Below are 18,517 nucleotides of genomic sequence, written 5' to 3' on the forward strand. Positions count from 1 at the left end.
CATCACTAATTTTTACTGCACTTCCAACTATAAAGGGAAGCTGAAGAACCTCTATGTTTTCATAGGAAACCTTATAAATGGAGCCTATCCCTTCTGTTTCAAAACAGATGAAATCCCTACCAGTATTTTTAGCAAGACTTGGAGGCAAATTCTATCCACCCCTTTCCTTCAGGATGGACTGATTTTCTCTAATCTGGATTTACTATATCCTCAAGTTTTCTACTTAAGATAGCTGGCCAGATTTATGCTACTTCTGATTTTGTTGTTTGTTTTGTAAGCAAATATCTCGCTTCATTTTCCCCTGTGCCACACAAAACTGATAGTACCCTGGACAATTAAAGTCTAGGGCACATCTATATTTTTACATTATTTCCACTACTCAAAAAGACTCCCCAACTTAAATAAGCACTCAATTAATCATCTATATATATAGATAGAACTAAATATTTACTCTTTAAAGTGAGGTTATTAAGTGATTAAAGTCATATTGTATATAATATCTAGTATATTTATGTTAAGTAAAAGTAATACATGGTGATATCACTTTTAGTGATGAAAGTGATATTTATGCATTATTTTAGGGATAAAAGAAATAAGCACAAGTTACCAAAAAATAAGATAACCAGATTCCAAAGGTTGTTCTCATTTAAAAATATGTACACTAATTATAAACATTTTAAAACACAAATAGGCACAAAGAAAAAAGTTAGTCCTCCATTCTAACTAACTAGAAATAACCACTAAAAATAAGTGTTTTCCAACACACTTTTCAACAAGCTTTTAATGCCTGTATTCCATGTAATTTTGTTTTTAATCACAAATAATACCGCTATTAATATCCCTTTAGATATCTGAATTAAATTTCTATTGATGTGTAACAAATTACCACAAATTTAACAGACCTATTTATTTTCTCACATTTCTGTAGGTCAGAAGCCCAGGCAGAGCATGGCTAGGTCCTCTGCTCAGAGTCTCACCAGGATAAATCGAGGTATTTTTCTGGGTCTGTAAACTTATAGGAGGCTCAGGGTTCTCTCCGAAAATGAATAGTTGTTGGCAGAATTCATTTTCTTGTGACAGTAGGACTGAGTTTCTTGTTTTCACACTGGTTGTTGGCCAGGGGCAGCTCTTAGCTGCTATCCACAATTTCTTGCCATGTGGCCACCTTCATAGGCCCTCTCATAACCCAGTTATGTGCTGCTTCAAGGCCAGCAGGAGAATATGACACTTCAAATCAAGAAGGTCCCAACCCCTTTTAAGAGATCATCTGATTAAGTCAGGACCACCGGAGCTAATTTATATTTTGATTAATTCAGAATCAACTAATTTAATCATGAAGTAAAATCCATCCTATTCATACATTCTGCTCACACTCAAGGAAAGGAGGTAATAAAGGGCCTCAATATCAGGGACCGAGATTTAGGAGGCCATCTCAGTATTTAGATTATCACAAAATCCTACTGTATAATTTTTTCCAGATTGTTAACCAATTTGTCCATTGAGTTTTTGGTTTTTTTTGTTTGTTTGTTTTTTGTTTGTTTGTTTTGAGATGGAGTTTCACTCTTATTGCCCAGGCTGGAGTGCAATGGCGCGATCTCAGCTCACCACAACCTCCGCCTCCTGGGTTCAAGCGATTTTCCTGCCTCAGCTTCCCGAGTAGCTGAGATTACAGGTGCGTGCCACCATGCCCAGCTAATTTTGTATTTTCACTAGAGACAGGGTTTCTCCATGTTGGTCAGGCTGGTCTCGAACTCCTGACCTCAGGTGATCCACCTGCCTCAGCCTCCCAAAGTGTGGGATTACAGGCATGAACCACCGTGTCCAGCCTGTCCACTGAGTTTTAAGCAATGTATTACCCATGTATTCAAAATTCTAAATCTCTGATTCATTAAGTATCTGCCAAGCACACATGAGTACACACACACATACCTGGGCCCATTTCTGGACTTTCTGTTCTTTTTAATTAATCTCCATAAGTGTTCATTTACTACATCATAATATAGACTTACAGTATTGAGTCTTCTTTCTTTAGCAATGAATAGCTCACAAATTTTCCAAGTCTTTTTCACTTAGATCCCACAGTAGAATTTTGCACTTATTTTACATAAATATTGCTAGTTGTTAAGATATTTTACAAATAAATGGGTTTTTTAAATTGTACTGTGATTATTTTTGTTGTTTGTCTGAGATGGCATCTCATTCTGTCACCCAGGCTGGAGTGCAGTCACACAACCACAAGTGGATCTTCAATGGTCATGCCTTTTGACTGATAGTTTCTCATGTATGAAAAAATTAATTTAAAAAATATCCTATAACATTTCTAAATTGATATTTTTAATAAACTTCAGTTAATTTTCTTGAGTTTCACAGGTAGACAAAAAATAGTTGTAAAGATTAATAATATTCGAATAGATATATCTTTTATCTTTGTTCATTGTCTTATTTCATTGGTTAAAGATCCACAATAAGGTGAAAATTGCCGCAATAGCAGCATTCTAGTTTGTCCTAATTATGAGAGAAACGCCTAGAGTGTTTCAATAGTAAATCTCAGTTTGGTTATTGGTTTTAGATAAATCATAGAGAACCAAAAGCAAAGAGCAGAAATAGATGTTGTATTTTATTACCTATTTATTATATAAGTCAATATTATCTTACTTTTTAAATTTCTCCATGACTTTTTAATATGCTACATGTTCCAGCATTGTACCAATTTTTTAGCTTTGATAAACTTTATTTGGTCATTGCCATATATACATTTTTAAATATAAGCTGAATGGCATTTACTTTTCTTTACTTTTTTTTTTTGAGACAATCTCGCTCTGTCGCCCAGGCTGGAGGGCAGTGGCGCAATCTCGGCTCACTACAAGCTCCACCTCCCGGGTTCACGCCATTCTCCTGCCTCAGCCTCCCCAGTAGCTGGGACTACAGGTGCCCGCCACCAAGCCTGGCTAATTTTTTGTATTTTTAGTAGAGATGGGGTTTCACACTGTTAGCCAGGATGGTCTCGATCTCCTGACCTCATGATCCGCCCGCCTCGGCCTCAGAAGTGCTGGGATTACAGGTGTGAGCCACCACGCCCGGCCTCCATTTACTTATTTTATACAAGGATAAGAGAAAGAGGTGAAGTCAGGGGAGCATAAAATGACATTATATTTGGCTACCTTTTTATCAGGATTATGCTGGTCTCATACATATTTTTGAAAGTTTTATATCTGTTTCTATGTCATGGAACAGTTTAAAAAGTATGGTACTTAACTATTCTTTGAAGGATTATAAAAACTTTCCCATTTAACTAGCTGGACCTAGTGCTTTTTTGGAAGAAGATTTTAGTATTATTTTATGGTTATAGTATTTTAATTGTCATTTTATAAGATTACTTTTGATGCATTGTTGGTAATTTTCATTTCTCTATAAAAGCATCTATTTTTATAAAGTTTCCCATAACATTTACTTACAAATAATAAAATTCCTATATTTGCTTGTAGTTCATTTTCATTCCAATTGGTATATTTGTATTTTCTCTAACTTATTTACTTTTTCTTATTTACTTTATGCAGGGGTGGTGTGAAGAATTTCAAATAAAGAAATTTTGATTTTATAATACATTCTTAAAACATTCACTTAAACACAAATATTCAATAATCACGTGCAACTGAACAAGTCCATTAATATTCTGACATTTTCTCTCATTTTGTAATAAATATATTCCAGGAAGAAATGTTCTTTGTTTCTTGAATGTGTTTTCCACTTGACCAGTAGCATCTTTTAATAATTCTAGTAGTTTGGCTCCATTTACTCATTAAATAGGAAGTCTAGCCAAGTACCTCTCTGCTTACTTGAGCTTCCTCAGCCGTAAATCCCTAGCAAGTCCCCAACATCATGTGGTTTCTTTGCTAATCCAAGCCTGCTTTCTGATCTGTAAATCAGAAGCTATTGTGTGGTTACAACAAGGTATCCTTCTGGTACTTTACACAGCTTGTTCACAAGAGGATTTAATTCCTCCTCTCTATAACTTGTGTTTAGTCTAATTTCTTCTTCCCTGTCTCTAGCAAATATGTTTTTACATCTATTTACACTGATAGTTTTTCTGAGTGTCCAGTATTGATGCAGATAATTCCATTTCAATATTTATTAGTCAATTTAACGGGAATTCTTGAAGGAAAAAGTAAAAATCTGAGCTGACTTTGTCATTTTACATGTTCAGGAATTAAGAATATAAATATACATATGCAGCCACCTTAAAAATTTTTCTATCATAACCTCAAATTCATAATATTTTAATTAATTATTGAATAATTTAAGATATAAGGAGTCATGTGACACATAACAGATTTCCCATTTTAAATACTTTAAATGCTAATATTGCATAATATTTGGGTCAGTTACTTTGTCAGACATACAATTTCACAGATACTGTTAAGGCACATTCTCCACACCTAGTTCCCCTCTGGCCAGAAGAAACCACTATATTGAAAGGCCACTATATGTGTATAGGGGTGTGTGTGTGTATATACATGTATATATATACAGAAACATACATGTGTATATATACATATATATGTGTATACATATATCTCCATCCTATATATGTTTTCATATTTTACATGAAATATGAACATCACTCCCCTTCTACTCTCTGTATTTTCTGCTAATGTCTCCGGTTGGGAAAAACCAATTGGAATTCAGAGGACTTAGAAACTCATTGATGTAGTCCACCAATGTCTATGTAAAATAACCACCCTACATATGTTTTCATATTTTACATAGACATATAAACAATAAACAACAGATACTACTATTTTGTATATTTAAGATTTGAATAATAATAAAATCCTTAACGTCTTTTCCTTTTTTTGTTGTTTTTAGAGATAGTCGCACTCATGTGCAACTATCGTGCAGTGGCACGATCCTGGCTCGCACAGCCTCAAACTCCTGGGCTCAAGCACTCCTCCTACCTGAGCTTCCCAAAACGCTAGGACTGCAGGCATGTACCGCCACACCTGGCTTAAAATTCTTACCTTGATCATCATCCTGCAGCTTAATTTCTTCAACCAATATTATTTCATTAAGATGTATTTGGATGGTACACGTAGATAGCATATCAGTCCATAACGTTACAATTTGTATATTCACTTCCCTTTTGATGAACTTGTTTTTCCTACTTTTTCAATGAAAAACAACGTTTTCTTATGGATAAACACAAAATTGTTCTGAGGAATATACCAGGAGTTGAATTTTGGATCATTGTGGACATTCCAACTTTGCTTTCAAAACAGAAGCCTCTATTTATATTCTAACTAACAGATTTGTAATTATTTCTCCACATTTTCACCAAAACTTTGATTAATCAAACTTTGCAGTTTTGTATATTTGAACAGTGTAAAACAACATGTAAGCAGTTTGAATTTTCATTTCTTTAAATGCTAATAAGTTTGCCTTTTCTGTTAATTTTTATGCTCAGAAACTTTCATTTGCTGTACAGTCATTCTCCACCCTTATCCACCCTTGCTCTATACCCTGTTGTCAGAGCCATATGGACTACATCAATTGATTTCTAAGTCCTTTGGTTTACAACTGGTTTTTCCCAACTGGAGACAGACATTAGCAGAAAATCCAGAGAGCAATAGGGAACTGATGTTAGATATCTCCCTGCTGGCTGCCAGGGGGTGGTTGTGTCTCCCTACCAGAATCTATCGCTCCTGTCAGACAGGCTCTCTTATCCTCGTCTCTCTCCTCATACCTTCATATTTCTCTCTTCTGCTGCTGACTCTGTGGAACTAGTCTATTCCCCATTGGTTTCCTGAATTTTGCCCTTACATTTCAAAAGGGTCCTTGTATTAATTGTCTTCAAATTATCCTTTTAAGTATGCCATATGATTCCTGCTGAACCTTGATTAATACAATATTTCTGCAGTCAATTTTCTACTGTACATTTTCTCTTATCAGTTTATAAAAGTTATTCTCATACTCTATCAATCTTTAGTCAGTTATATTCATTACAAATGCTCAATATGCAGCTTGTTTTGAACTTCAGGAGATCTCTTGTAGTATGAAAAGATATAGATATAATTTAGGATTGTGAAATACATTAAATAGTTGCCCCTTGTTTAAGAAATTGTTTTCTATCACAATTTTCTAAAATGATTCTGCTATAAGTATTTTTAGAGATATAGGTTTGCTTCTCAAAATAGAACTTCAGTTTATTTTGTGTATGGAAAAAATCAAACATTTTTGTTTTCTGCCTGGTTAACCAATTCAGTAACATTTATGGAATGAACCATCCCTTTCCAGTGTTCCATGGGGATCGGCTAAACTCCTGCCCTTCCAATAGTTATCCTTTCACTGTTTTTGCCCTAATTAGATTGAATCATTTTTCTATTGATTGCAGTCAAAACAGTCTTGATAATGTTAACCATAGGATAAACTTTAAAATGAGGATTAAGCGAAGACAGAGGGGCCCAAGAAATTAGTAAAAATAAATAAAGTATGTGATTGATCAAGGCCTTAGTAATCTCCAGGAAATCAAAGATTCAGTTAAGTAGAGACACAGGAGTAAAAGTGGTAGTCAAATTGGACACTGTATCATCAGGAGGTATCTTAGCTCACCACAACCTCCACCTCTCAGGCTCAAGGGATCCTCCCACCTCAAGCATGTGCTATCATGCCCATTTTGTATTTTTTGTTGAGACTGGGTTTTGCCATGTTGCCCAGGCTGGTCTCAAACTCCTGGGCTCAAGCCACCCACCGGCCTCTGCCTCCCAAAATACTGGGACTACAGGCAGGAGCCACAGCATCTGACCAACAATTCTAAATAATGACAGTATCCAATATGTAGTCTTAGGGTTGGGTAGTTCAAATGGCATGAAGGTGAAGGTTAATGGAATTGAGGAAGACAGGAAATTTAAGGCAAAGTGTTCATAAATAGCCATATCCTGAACCTTACTCAGGAAAATATCGAAATAGCCAGCTATATTTATCTCATCATATAAAATCACACTTAAACTCTATTCCACGCCACTTTTCCAAGTAATAAATATGATTAAAGATACACATTTTCAAAAATCAATGTGTATCCATGCCACTTTTCTCATTAATAAACATGATAAAAGAGATACATTTTCAATATTCATATGTTTATTAAAATCCACTAAGGTCTTCAAATTTATTTCAGATATAAAGATGTAAGGATAGTTACTAAGGTGAGAGGATGGATACTAACCAAAAAACATTTTAGATCTGATAAGGATGAATGAAGAAGAAATAAAATTTCCAATGCAGCAATAAGTAGCATTTAATGAGTATTTATCTGCTTTATGTATATGTGCTATACCTTACTTATGTTAGTTCATTCAATACTGTAGAATTTAGAGCAAGGAATCAAACCCAGAATGAATAGACCACTAAAACATATGTCTCTGATACATTCCCTACATACTTACTTCCATCTGCAATAAAAATTTTACAGAATAAGCCAAATACATGTTTTCAGGAATGAAAACTTCAGTTACTAAAACATATTTAATTATTGCCTTACAAACTTGTTTTATTCAGTAGCATATCAAAACAAATTGTAGCATTACCAAACATATTTACAACTTTTTTTTTCCTATTACAGCTCTATTGAACTTCTCTCTAATTAATTAAAAATCTCATCAGGAGATAACCTTTACGTTGACACAATATCTTTCAAAATATATTTCTGAAATGCCATTTATTATATGTTGTAAAATATCAACTTAGAAAAGCTTAGACTAGAAATAAAAGGGCTGAATTAGTCAACAATGATTAATTAGACATTTATCCATAGTAAGATTTCAAATCTCTTCATTCCCTTGGCTCAATGCCATGTTATGTTTGTTTAATGAGAATTCTATCTTCTATAAAGTTTGAAGGATTAAAAATTCTGGCATTTAGATGGATACATTTATTCTGATAATAGTTGGCAATGATAGTATATATATTCTGTATAATTTGAGTAGAAAATACACTCATTTCTGTTCTAAAATAAATTTTAGGAAGTTTAAGTATCTGAACTAAATTATATCAGTTAGCTGATCTTTTAAGTAAATAAATTTGGTAAGTTTAAATAGATATTTTGTAGCATTTTTCTGTGAGTCAGCCTAATTTGGGACATAAAAATATCTTCCAAGAGCATGTTAGATTCCTTTGATTTGATTTAAAATAACTTTTGCATAGATGATGAAATTCCTAACTAATTATATAAACAATCATTAACTGAGGCATAGAAAAACTTTGTGCATAAAGATTGTTGTGGTGAATGTTGTCTATTTAAAATCACATCTGCTAGCATTATTTGGTTAAGATCTTTCATGTTCTGCTTAAGCATTTACAGATTTCCCAAGTGAATTCTCCTCCAAATATTTAGGTTTAAGGAAGAATTTTCCCTAGATATATTAAGTGGTTGGTTTCTAAGTTAATTTTCATTTCTTAATCAGTTTCTGCTTATATATTTTGACTTTACTATGTCAATTTATATTATTCCTTTATCTTCAATGGTGTTGGAACATAACATGAAATCAAGAATTGTGGCAAATTTAATTAATTTTATTTAAGACTGTGAATGGAGATAGATATTAAAAGTAGAGACGATGATAACTTCGAGTTAATCTTCTATTTAACTTTGTTGAATAAATATGATGTAACTGCTTTTCTGTTTGAGTTATTAAATCTTCTGACATTTTAATTTATGCATAAGCACTTTGGGTTACTAGAGTTGCCTTAACAATTACCAAAACTTGCTGGCTTAAAAGATAAATGGAATTCTGGCCTGGTACAGTGGCTCATGCCTGTAATCCCAGCACTTTGGGAGGCGAACGCGGGCAGATCACTGGAGGTCAAGAGTTCGAGACCAGCCTGGCCAAAATAGTGAAACCCCATCTTTACTAAAAATACAAAATTATCTGGGGCATGGTGGTGCACACCTGTAGTTGTAACTACTCTGGAGGCTGAAGCAGGAGGATCACTTGAACCCAGGAGGTGGAGGTTGCAATGAGCCCAGATGGCATTACTATGCTCTAGCCTGGGTGACAGAGTAAGACTCTGTCTAAAAAAAAAAAAAAAAAAAAAAAAAAAAAAAAAGGCCGGCGTGGTGGCCTGTAATCCCAGCACTTTGGGAGTCCAAGGCTGGTGGATCACGACGTCAGGAGATTGAGACCATCCTGACTAACACAGTGAAATGCCTTCTCTACTAAAAATACAAAAAATTAGCCAGGCATGGTGGCACGCACCTGTAGTCCCAGCTACCTGGGAGGCTGAGCCAAGAGAATCCCTTGAACCCAGGAGGCGGAGGTTGCAGTGAGCCGAGATTGTGCCACTGCATGCCAGCCTGGGCCACAGAAAGAGACTCCATCTCAAAAAAAGAATTTAAAGAAAATAGAGAGAAAGAAAAAACAAATAAATGGAATTTTATCCTCTCACAGTTCTGGAGGCCAGAAGTCCAAAGTCAAAGTACTGGCAGAACTGGTTGTTTCTTAAGGCTCTAAGACAGAATCGGTTCCACAACTCTCTCCTAGCTTCTGATTGTTACAGGCAATCTTTGGCAGTCTGTGCTTGCAGACAAATCGCTCCAATTTCTGCCTCTGTCTTCATGTGGCTTTATATCACATTTCTCATAAAGACACATTTCACTGGATTTAGGGCCCACCTGGGTAATTCAGAATGCTCTCATCCTTAATTATAAATGGTTAAAAAAAAAAAAAAAAAGTTTTTCCAAATAAAGTCAAGGAAATAAAGTCAAATTCACAGGTACTGAGAATTAGGATTTGGACATATCTTCTTGGGGACCACAATTCATCCTACTACAATAAGTTTCATTACAAATTATTTTAAAGTAATTGTTCAAATGAAATCAGATACCTGACATCAATTACATTATTATGCATTACAAAACCATTTTCATTAGGTTTCTTTTCTCTGTGAATGTTATGGATCAAAAAACAAATTAATTTCTCCTTACCAATATTTTTATAGTCACACTCACAGTATTTGTTTCCGATATTTTTGAGTAACGTTTTGCTGGTTGATCACCACATAATAAGTTATTTTTTAATTAATTTTATTATAATGTTAATCTGATCAAAATAATCATCCCAGAGTAATAGCCTCTGTAACAAGCAGAGAACATGACTATAATTCCATTCTTTTTCACAAGTCGATAAAACATTAATGTAGTATTTGGATTATTTTCAGTGAACATTTATCTCTATGCAGAGTTGAATTATCATCATAACTCTCTATTCAATCAATGGTATACACTTTTGACATCTATTAATTTCATTAGTAATTTCCTGATTCCTGGATATAGAATTTGTAACTCTTTGTAATGAGTTCACTCAACACATCCATGAGAATAATAAATATATCCCTATTATAAACCCAAACAGTGATGAGATAATTTCTTAAAAACTAGCAAGTGGCAATTAAATAACAAATTGATATAGCTTTAAAGTCAAACTCCTAAAAGAAAATCGGGTTACCTTTTGTATGCTCTATAGATAGGCATCAATTTCCTTGGGCTTGAAATATAATGTTCAGTGTTCCCAAGGGCACAGTGATAATTAAGTCAAGTAGAGGACTTGGGGGAAGCAAGTGCTAACTTACAGATCTAAGAAATCATATAATTAAAGGAAGGCATGAGGAAAATAAACTTACTGCTCAGTCTGCAAAACATTTATTTGAAAATTTTAAAGGCTAGTGAGCATGGATGGATGTGAATCCATTTTGTGTGTGTTTGTGTATTTCTTGCTTCATTATGTTTCTATTACTTTTAACACTATATTCACTGCTTTCAGTCATTAGAACAAACCCAATAGTGAAAAAGTAAAGAATTCAACCAACAATTTATCCACACAAAACTAGGAAATTTGACTGATCTCTATTTTTAATAAAATTGACAAAAAGATTGGCTGTTTTGCCATCAACTAGTCAAAACTGTTTTAATTTCTAATTTATTCTCAAGGTAAAACCACACATTGGCTTTAGGCATCAATATAGCTTTTACTGATACAAGTGTTTGCATTTACTGTTATTGTGGAGACTAAAAAGGGATGAAAACCACCAATATCCCAGGATTTCCTGATTGAAATGTACATTACCAGGTGTTTTCATTTTTGTTGCTTCTTTTAAGACCCCCCCAAAAGTTTTTATGGCATTAACTATTACAATTTATTAAACATAACTAAATAATGGTCCAGGAGAAAACTCCAGAGAGATATTTATAACGTTAAGGGCTTTAACAGAATAAATTTAATGTATTAGTTAGCAATATAACTTGTTTTAAAACAATAAATATGAATGCAGTAATGAGAGTTTATGGCTTTTAAAGCAGATCCACTTTCTTGAAAAAAATATTTTAAAATATAATTGGTTCAGCTATATGTTAAAATGAAACAGCAGAGTGCCTCTGGCTCTCTGAACTCTAATCATCTGGACTTCTCTGAAAAGATAATTGAATTTCTTATCTAAATATTGAATATTCCTCACCAACTAACTGAAAGTGAAAATTCTTTTCTGGATAAAACTTTAATCAGGTATGATCCTGGGTTAATTATAGGACTAATATAAATTATATATTAAAATAATTTTCAGATGATCTTACTTTTCCAAGTATGAGTGTGAAAATCCATATTTCAAAATCAAGAATGACTGAAAAGCTGGTATTTAAATTAGAATTGACTGCTTCTCAACATCTAGCTGAGTTTCACCAAATGTTTACTGTCTGTCATCAGATTATTTAATTTTGAGTGATTTATATACAAAATTGTTATTTAAGAATTTTAAATGAGAACATTTGGATTTTATAATTTTTGATACCCCATACATTTATATTTCCAGATGTGAAAATAAATGAAGACCATCCAAATGAAAATAATCTAAGGCTATTTATTCAGAGCTTGCTATAGCCAGAGAATCAGTCACCATCACCTGCATCTTGCAGAGATTCAAAAGCAGTTGGAAGGGGTGCAGTACAAAAGTTAGAGAAATTGGAAGGCTTTGAGTATGCTCTGATTGGAGTTTGTTGGCATAGGAAAGCTGAAACCTGCCTAACCAGAAGTAGGGCATCCTATGTTGGTTATAGAGGAGTCTTTTGTTTTCTCTGTTTAGTCCTAAATTAGAAACAGGGCAAAAATTAGGGATGCTGGTAGTTATTGACCAAGTTTTGACCATAAAGAGCTGATTGCTACAGAGGTTGTGGTTTTTGGCTTCCAGGTCTGATTGTCACAGAGGTTGTGAGTCAGAGTTCTATTTTTATTTATGCCCTGGTCATTGTGCATTTACATATTCAGTCTCTCACAGATATATACATATTTCATTATAAAATTAATACTATAAGGTCAATCTAATATTAATCTGTAGTGAAAGTTGCTCTTTGATTTATTAAAACTTTGCAATATTTATTTATATTTCACCCATAAATTAAAAATAAGTCACGGATTTTCTTTTAAATTAGATCAAATTCTTCAAATACATTTCAAAGATCTTCCTCCAATAACTTACAAAATAAAAAATCCTAATATTCAAAGACAAGTTGCTACTAATCAATCAAAAAGTATTTAAATATTTAAAACATAGTTCAGATAATTTTCACCCAAAATATTACATTAGCTTTATTGCCCCAAAACAGTCATTCTTTTTATCTCTAGGTTGTCTCTGGTTACTAATTCATATTTCTAAGACAGGATTTTTCATTTTCTCCTCTGACTCCAGATTGGTCCAGTGATCCTTATGAAATCACTGATGCCCCAGGACCCAGCCCTCTCCAGCAGCTCCTCCTACTACCACAATTCTAGTTTCAGCAGAAAATGCGTACGTACTTTCTAAAGCTCTAAACATTCTACTGGTTTAGTCTTCCAGTATTTATTGCTTATAGATATTCTATTGTATACTTACATTCAGCTCCTCACCAATAAAAGAAGACAAATTTTGATCACTTATGAGCAGGACTAAAATTGTTTATGTTACAATTAATCACTAAAATTTCAAAGTATTACAAATCAATAAATACAGCAAAGGAAAAGGGTGATGAAAAGTACAAATTAATATCAGTCACATTTCAAAAGTGTACACTGAAAGCAGGAGAAAAACAATGGTAATACCTTCTAAATTAAATATTGGCAAAAAAATTTTAAAAATTTCCTAACTTAAAATTAAATGAAAAATAAAAGTAAGCTAAAGAAAAACGGAGAGCACATTTCTATTTTTTCTATTCATAAATCTTGTATTCTACTTATATCAGTTTATTACACATGTTCTTAACAATGATTAAGATTAAATTGTTCATGAAAATTTCATAAGACATTAAACAAAATAGCGATCATCTCAAATTATTTCCCTGTTAACTGTTTTTACAGCACATTCATGTTAGGGAAGTATTTTTAAAACTCACAAAAGCAAAATACCTTTAAAAAGTTGAACAAATGAGTTTTTTCTTTTACTGCTGCACTCGATATACACGAAGTAATGCATATCAAGCAATTCATTTTACAGCATCTTTATTCGTACTTTTGTTGTTAGGTTGCTTAAAATATTTAAATATAAATAAATAAGAATTGCAAAAATAACGCTGGACATGGTGGCTCATGCCTGTAATACCAGCACTTTGGGAGGCCGAGGCAGGCACATCACTTGAGGTCAGGAGTTCGAGACCAGCCTGGTCAACACGGTGAAACTCCATCTCTACTAAAAATACAAAAATCAGCCAGGCGTGGTGGTGGGTGCCTGTAATCCCAGCTACTGGGAAGGCTGAGGCAGGAGAATGGCTCGAACCTGGAGGCGGAGGTTGCAGTGAGTCGAGTTCATGCCATTGTACTCCATCCTAGGTGACAGAGCAAGACTATCTCAAAAAACAAACAAACAAAAAAAAAAGAAATAAAGAAAGCAAATAACAGATAACTTAACAAAGAATAGGAATCATTTCTGCCCTTCTCTAGAGGAAACTGAGTGACAGTTTTGTATAAAGGAACATTTTCGAAGCTATAGTCCAAGGTGTACACATTGAAACTGCATTCCACCCATGCACATGTTCTGGATATTATGCCTATGGGGTACCTATTTCTACAACAGCCTTGTAAATACTCCCACTGTCAGGGCTCAGAACACTCCCAAAGTACAGTGCCTTGGCATGCTGAACTGTAAAAAGGGGCTCAGAAGTAAAATCTTTCTGACCTTCTCCTGCTCTTCTTTCTCCTGGTCCCCTTTCTTCACCAACTCAGGCCATGGGCCCTGACATTTCTCCTCCCCAAGGCAGGTCAACGACACCAGAAATCCTCTCCCGCAAAGTCAAACATAAAATGTAAAAATATTATTCTAGCCTTTTCTTGCCTTTCTGTTTGAGAGCTAGCCATATGAGAAATTCCCTGACCTACCTTGTCTGTTAGTAGGTCATAAGGCCCTTATTCCAGAAGGAGTCTTATCTTATATCCAGAAGGAAGGAATGCCACACATAGAAGCACAAGAAAAATATAAACGTGCAGGCCTGGCTTTGTTTCTCCATTCAGTTTATTAGCATTAGATCACTCCCTTTTTGTCAAATTACATTTCTGCAAGGCTGTCTACTCTTTATCACATCTAAGTATTAAGATGGACAGTTTTTCCTTGAGTCTTTGCATCTTCAATTTGAAGCCTCTCATGTCTTGTAAAACTTTGATTAAACAAATATTTTATGCTTTTATCCTATTAATCTGTCTGTTTTCTTTCAGACCTAGCCAGGAACCCTAAAAGGGTTATGGAAACTTTTCCTTCCTTACAGTTTGCACAACTACAACTAAAACTGGAACAAATTACCCTTTTATCCCATGTTAGGACACACCAATATATAGGTGCTTTCCTTTGCCTAGACATAGAGGCAGTTATAACAGAGGTCCTTCTGAGGCCACAATTTAGCAAAATACTATATCAAACATTTATAGCTTATATGAAAATTTCATATCCCCATATTGGCCACCTAAGGATGAAAACATATAACTCCCTAAATCTTAATTGGTCCTATTCTAATGTCAAACATAAAAACCATATAGGAAGAAACAGAAATTCAAATAGAAGTAACCTATACCTTTTTTTTGGGAGGGGGCATGTGGATGACAAATGGTCCACTGTATTTTAGAATGAAGTAGACAAATTTGAGAAGTCAGCTAATTTTCACCTTCTTCTCCTGCTTCAGCTTCATCTCCTTGGGTATCTGATGTGCAGAATGTCAAGTAGTTTCTCAGTAGTTGCATTATTAGCATGCTATCTTTATATGACTCTTAATGTATGAAGTCCAACAATGGCTTCATCAAAAGCTGTCTTTGCAAGACAGCAGACTTTCTCCAGAAAGTTCAGATTCTCACAATACAACACAGAGAGCTTATGGTCCAGACCCAATCTGATAGGATGTGTTGATTGTAATTCCTTTTTCTGATTTCAAAAGCTTATTGATGTGCTTGTTGTGACTGATCCACAATCCCTTTCTTATCACTAGCAGCAACCTGAGCCAAATAACAAAAGTAACCTCCTTTCGCTTTTAATAGATTTTGCTCTGTGCTTGTGAAGCTTTGGGGATCAAGAACTCTTCCAAAAGGGACAGTGCATCATTTACAGATAGTTCTTAGATCACTTTCCATTTTCTCTCTGTATTCTCAAGCCATCTGCTGTTTTTCTCAGCAGCTTCTGTCATTTGCCCAATACTTGAGATGATGCTCCAAGATGACCTACAGGCTCCTGCAACATTTATATAAGCAACTGAAAGAAGATTCCTCTCCTAATTAAAAAAAAAAAAAAATCAGTTCCTTGCTTAGTTACAGACATCATGCAGTCTTTCATGACAACATATTGCTCAACCCACTTGGCCTCCTGCACTGGCATATTTTTACCCATGACTGAATGTTCTGTGTCAGAAGTGGTTGGCGGTAGATGAATGGGGTCTCAGCAGTCTTTGGATGGTGAGAGTGGCAAAGCTCCAACTCTGTTCCTAGATCTTGCTGCTCACAGGCTCTGTGTTTCTATTTTCAATTTGTGGCAAAATGTCTAAGAAAGTGCTATGAAAGAAATATTACTTGTATTATTTCCTCATCACTAAGTTCTTTATAGCAGCTCCTTTTCCCTTGTGGAAGAGAGTTCCAAACAGAGCCTATGAATCCCTGAAGAAATTTTATCTCAGGAAGTGATTTAAAAAAAATCCAAATCCTGTAGCCAAACTGACTTATGTTTACCTTTAGAAGTTTTATAGTTCTAGGCTTTACATTGAAGCCTATGATGTGTTTTGTGTTCATTTTTACATGGTTCAAAGCATCTGAGTATGGATCAGAGCTCATGTTTTTCGTCTTGTTTTGTTTTGTTTTTGGCATATAGATATCCAATTATTCCGGAACCACTTCTTGAAAATGACAATTCTTTCTCCAGTGAATTGCTTTTGTACCTTTGTCAAAAATCAGTATTTTGTGTATGAGAGTGTATTTATAGATTCCCTCTTCTGTTCCATTGAGTTATTTGTCTATCTTGATGCCATTCTTCTTGATAATTCAAGCTTTATAATAAGCCTTGAAATCAGGTAGTGTTTGCCATACACTTTTTCTCCTTTTTTAAAGTTCTTTAAAAATTTGTGGCTTGCATTTAGTTCCTTAGTATTTCTATATGAATTTTAGAATTAGCTTGCCAATTTCTACAAAAGAAAAATAAGTCTCATGCTAGGATATTGATTGTGAATCTATGGATTAATTTGGTGAAAATCTACATCATAATATTTATCCTTCTGGCTTATGAACATGAGACATAAATCCATTTATTTATGGTTTCTTTAATTTCTCTAATATTTTCTAGTTTTAATGTATATATCTTACACATTGTCAGATTTATCTCTAAGTATTTAATAATTTTAGTGCTATAATAAGTGACATCATTTTTAATTTCAATTTGTGAATATTTGTTGGTAGTATATTAAAATACAATTAATTTTGTGACTTGATCTTTTTCCTGCAACCCCAATAAACTTACTTACCAGTTCTAGTACAAAACTGAATAGAAGTAGTAAGAGAGTGATTTATTTCTGATCACAGGGGAAAAGCACTATCTTTCATCAGTATGTACACTGTTAGCAGCAGGATTTTTGCAGATGTCCTCAATCAAATTGCATAAATTATTTATATTCCTGGTTTGCTGAGAGTTTGGGTGAAATGGAGGTTGGATTTTGTCAATTGCATTTTTATGCATCTACCGGGATGATCATATATATTTTTTTTCTTTTATACCTTTCTAATATGGTGAATTACATTAGTTAGTTTTCAATGTAAAAACAATCTTTTATTCTGGGATAATTTCCATTTGGTCGTGGTATGTCCCACTGTATTGTTGGATTTCATTTGCTAAAATTTTATTGACCCTTTTGCATCTATTTTTTTGGAAAGTATTATGCAGTTGTTTTTTGTTCTTATTAAGTTTTTCTAAATTTAGTATTATGATAATATTGTCCTCATCAAATAAAATGTAGAATATTCAATCCTCTTCAGTTTTCTAGGGAAAATTACGTAGAATTGGTATTATTTCCTCTTTAAAAGTTTAGTATAATTTCTTGATGTTTACTTTGTGTTAATACTTTTGAATGCAAATTAAATTCCTTAATAGCTATAAGACATTTGGGGTTATTTTTCTTGACTGAGTAAATAATTTGTCTATTTCCTGTAAGTAGTCAAATATATTAGCATAAAATTGTTTATAATATGCCAAAATTATACTTTTAATAGCTATAGAATCTTCTGTGATGTCATCTCTTTTATTTCTAATTTGTAATTTGTGTTTTCTATCTTTTTTCCTGGTCCATCTGGTAAGAGATTGGTTTTCTCAAAGAACTACCATTGATTATAGTATTTTGTTCTGTCTTGTATTTGCTTCAGGTACCTCACTCAGCCCATGTTAATCCATCATAGCCAGAGGCAGAGGGCCCAATATCTATGTTTTCATAATTGATTTAAATTCCTCCTTGATAAAGTCAGGAAATAAATTATCACACATTCAACACATTCACACACACACACACACATCCATGTAAACAAACAAAACTGCGGAATGTCCATTTTCTCTGCCCAGCTTAAGCCTCTAATGCTAACTTCGATTAACCCTGGGTCTCTGTATGTAACTTGACCTCTCCATTTCAACCTAATAGCACATTCAGTCACCTCACTTTTCATTTGCCCTTAACATGTATTAATAGGTGTCCTTCACTCTAGGCTATTGATTAAGCCATCGATATTTGTCATACCCCTCATGTCTTTGTCATTTCCCAAAGTCAATGTCTCCTCAACCTGCCCTATACTGCTTGCCTCATAGTCTAGTCCAAATAAATCTATCTTGACAGTGAGAATTTTCATAATATTAACAAAATACTGTATTAGGAAATTCTTTCATTCTAAGGAGAGTACATATAATAACCTGGGGGTTAGGGGTGTGCAGAAAATGGGGGTATGAGAAGACAACCTCAGAGGTAAAAATGCAGAAATGGTATATTTCAACTGTCAATATCATTTAC

The 18,517-nt window shown here is 34.0% G+C and overlaps 1 long non-coding RNA gene and 1 pseudogene across 1 annotated transcript in view; both read right to left on the reverse strand.

Moving 5' to 3' along the window:
- The window catches only part of LOC106999410 (uncharacterized), a 213,755-nt gene that overhangs the window by 111,847 nt on the left and 83,391 nt on the right, over positions 1-18,517 (reverse strand). The window lies entirely within an intron of this gene.
- On the reverse strand, positions 15,075-15,644 carry LOC100427611 (14-3-3 protein zeta/delta pseudogene; annotated as a pseudogene).

The sequence above is a fragment of the Macaca mulatta genome, chromosome 7, assembly GCF_049350105.2.
Source record: "Macaca mulatta isolate MMU2019108-1 chromosome 7, T2T-MMU8v2.0, whole genome shotgun sequence".
Taxonomy (NCBI): domain Eukaryota; kingdom Metazoa; phylum Chordata; class Mammalia; order Primates; family Cercopithecidae; genus Macaca; species Macaca mulatta.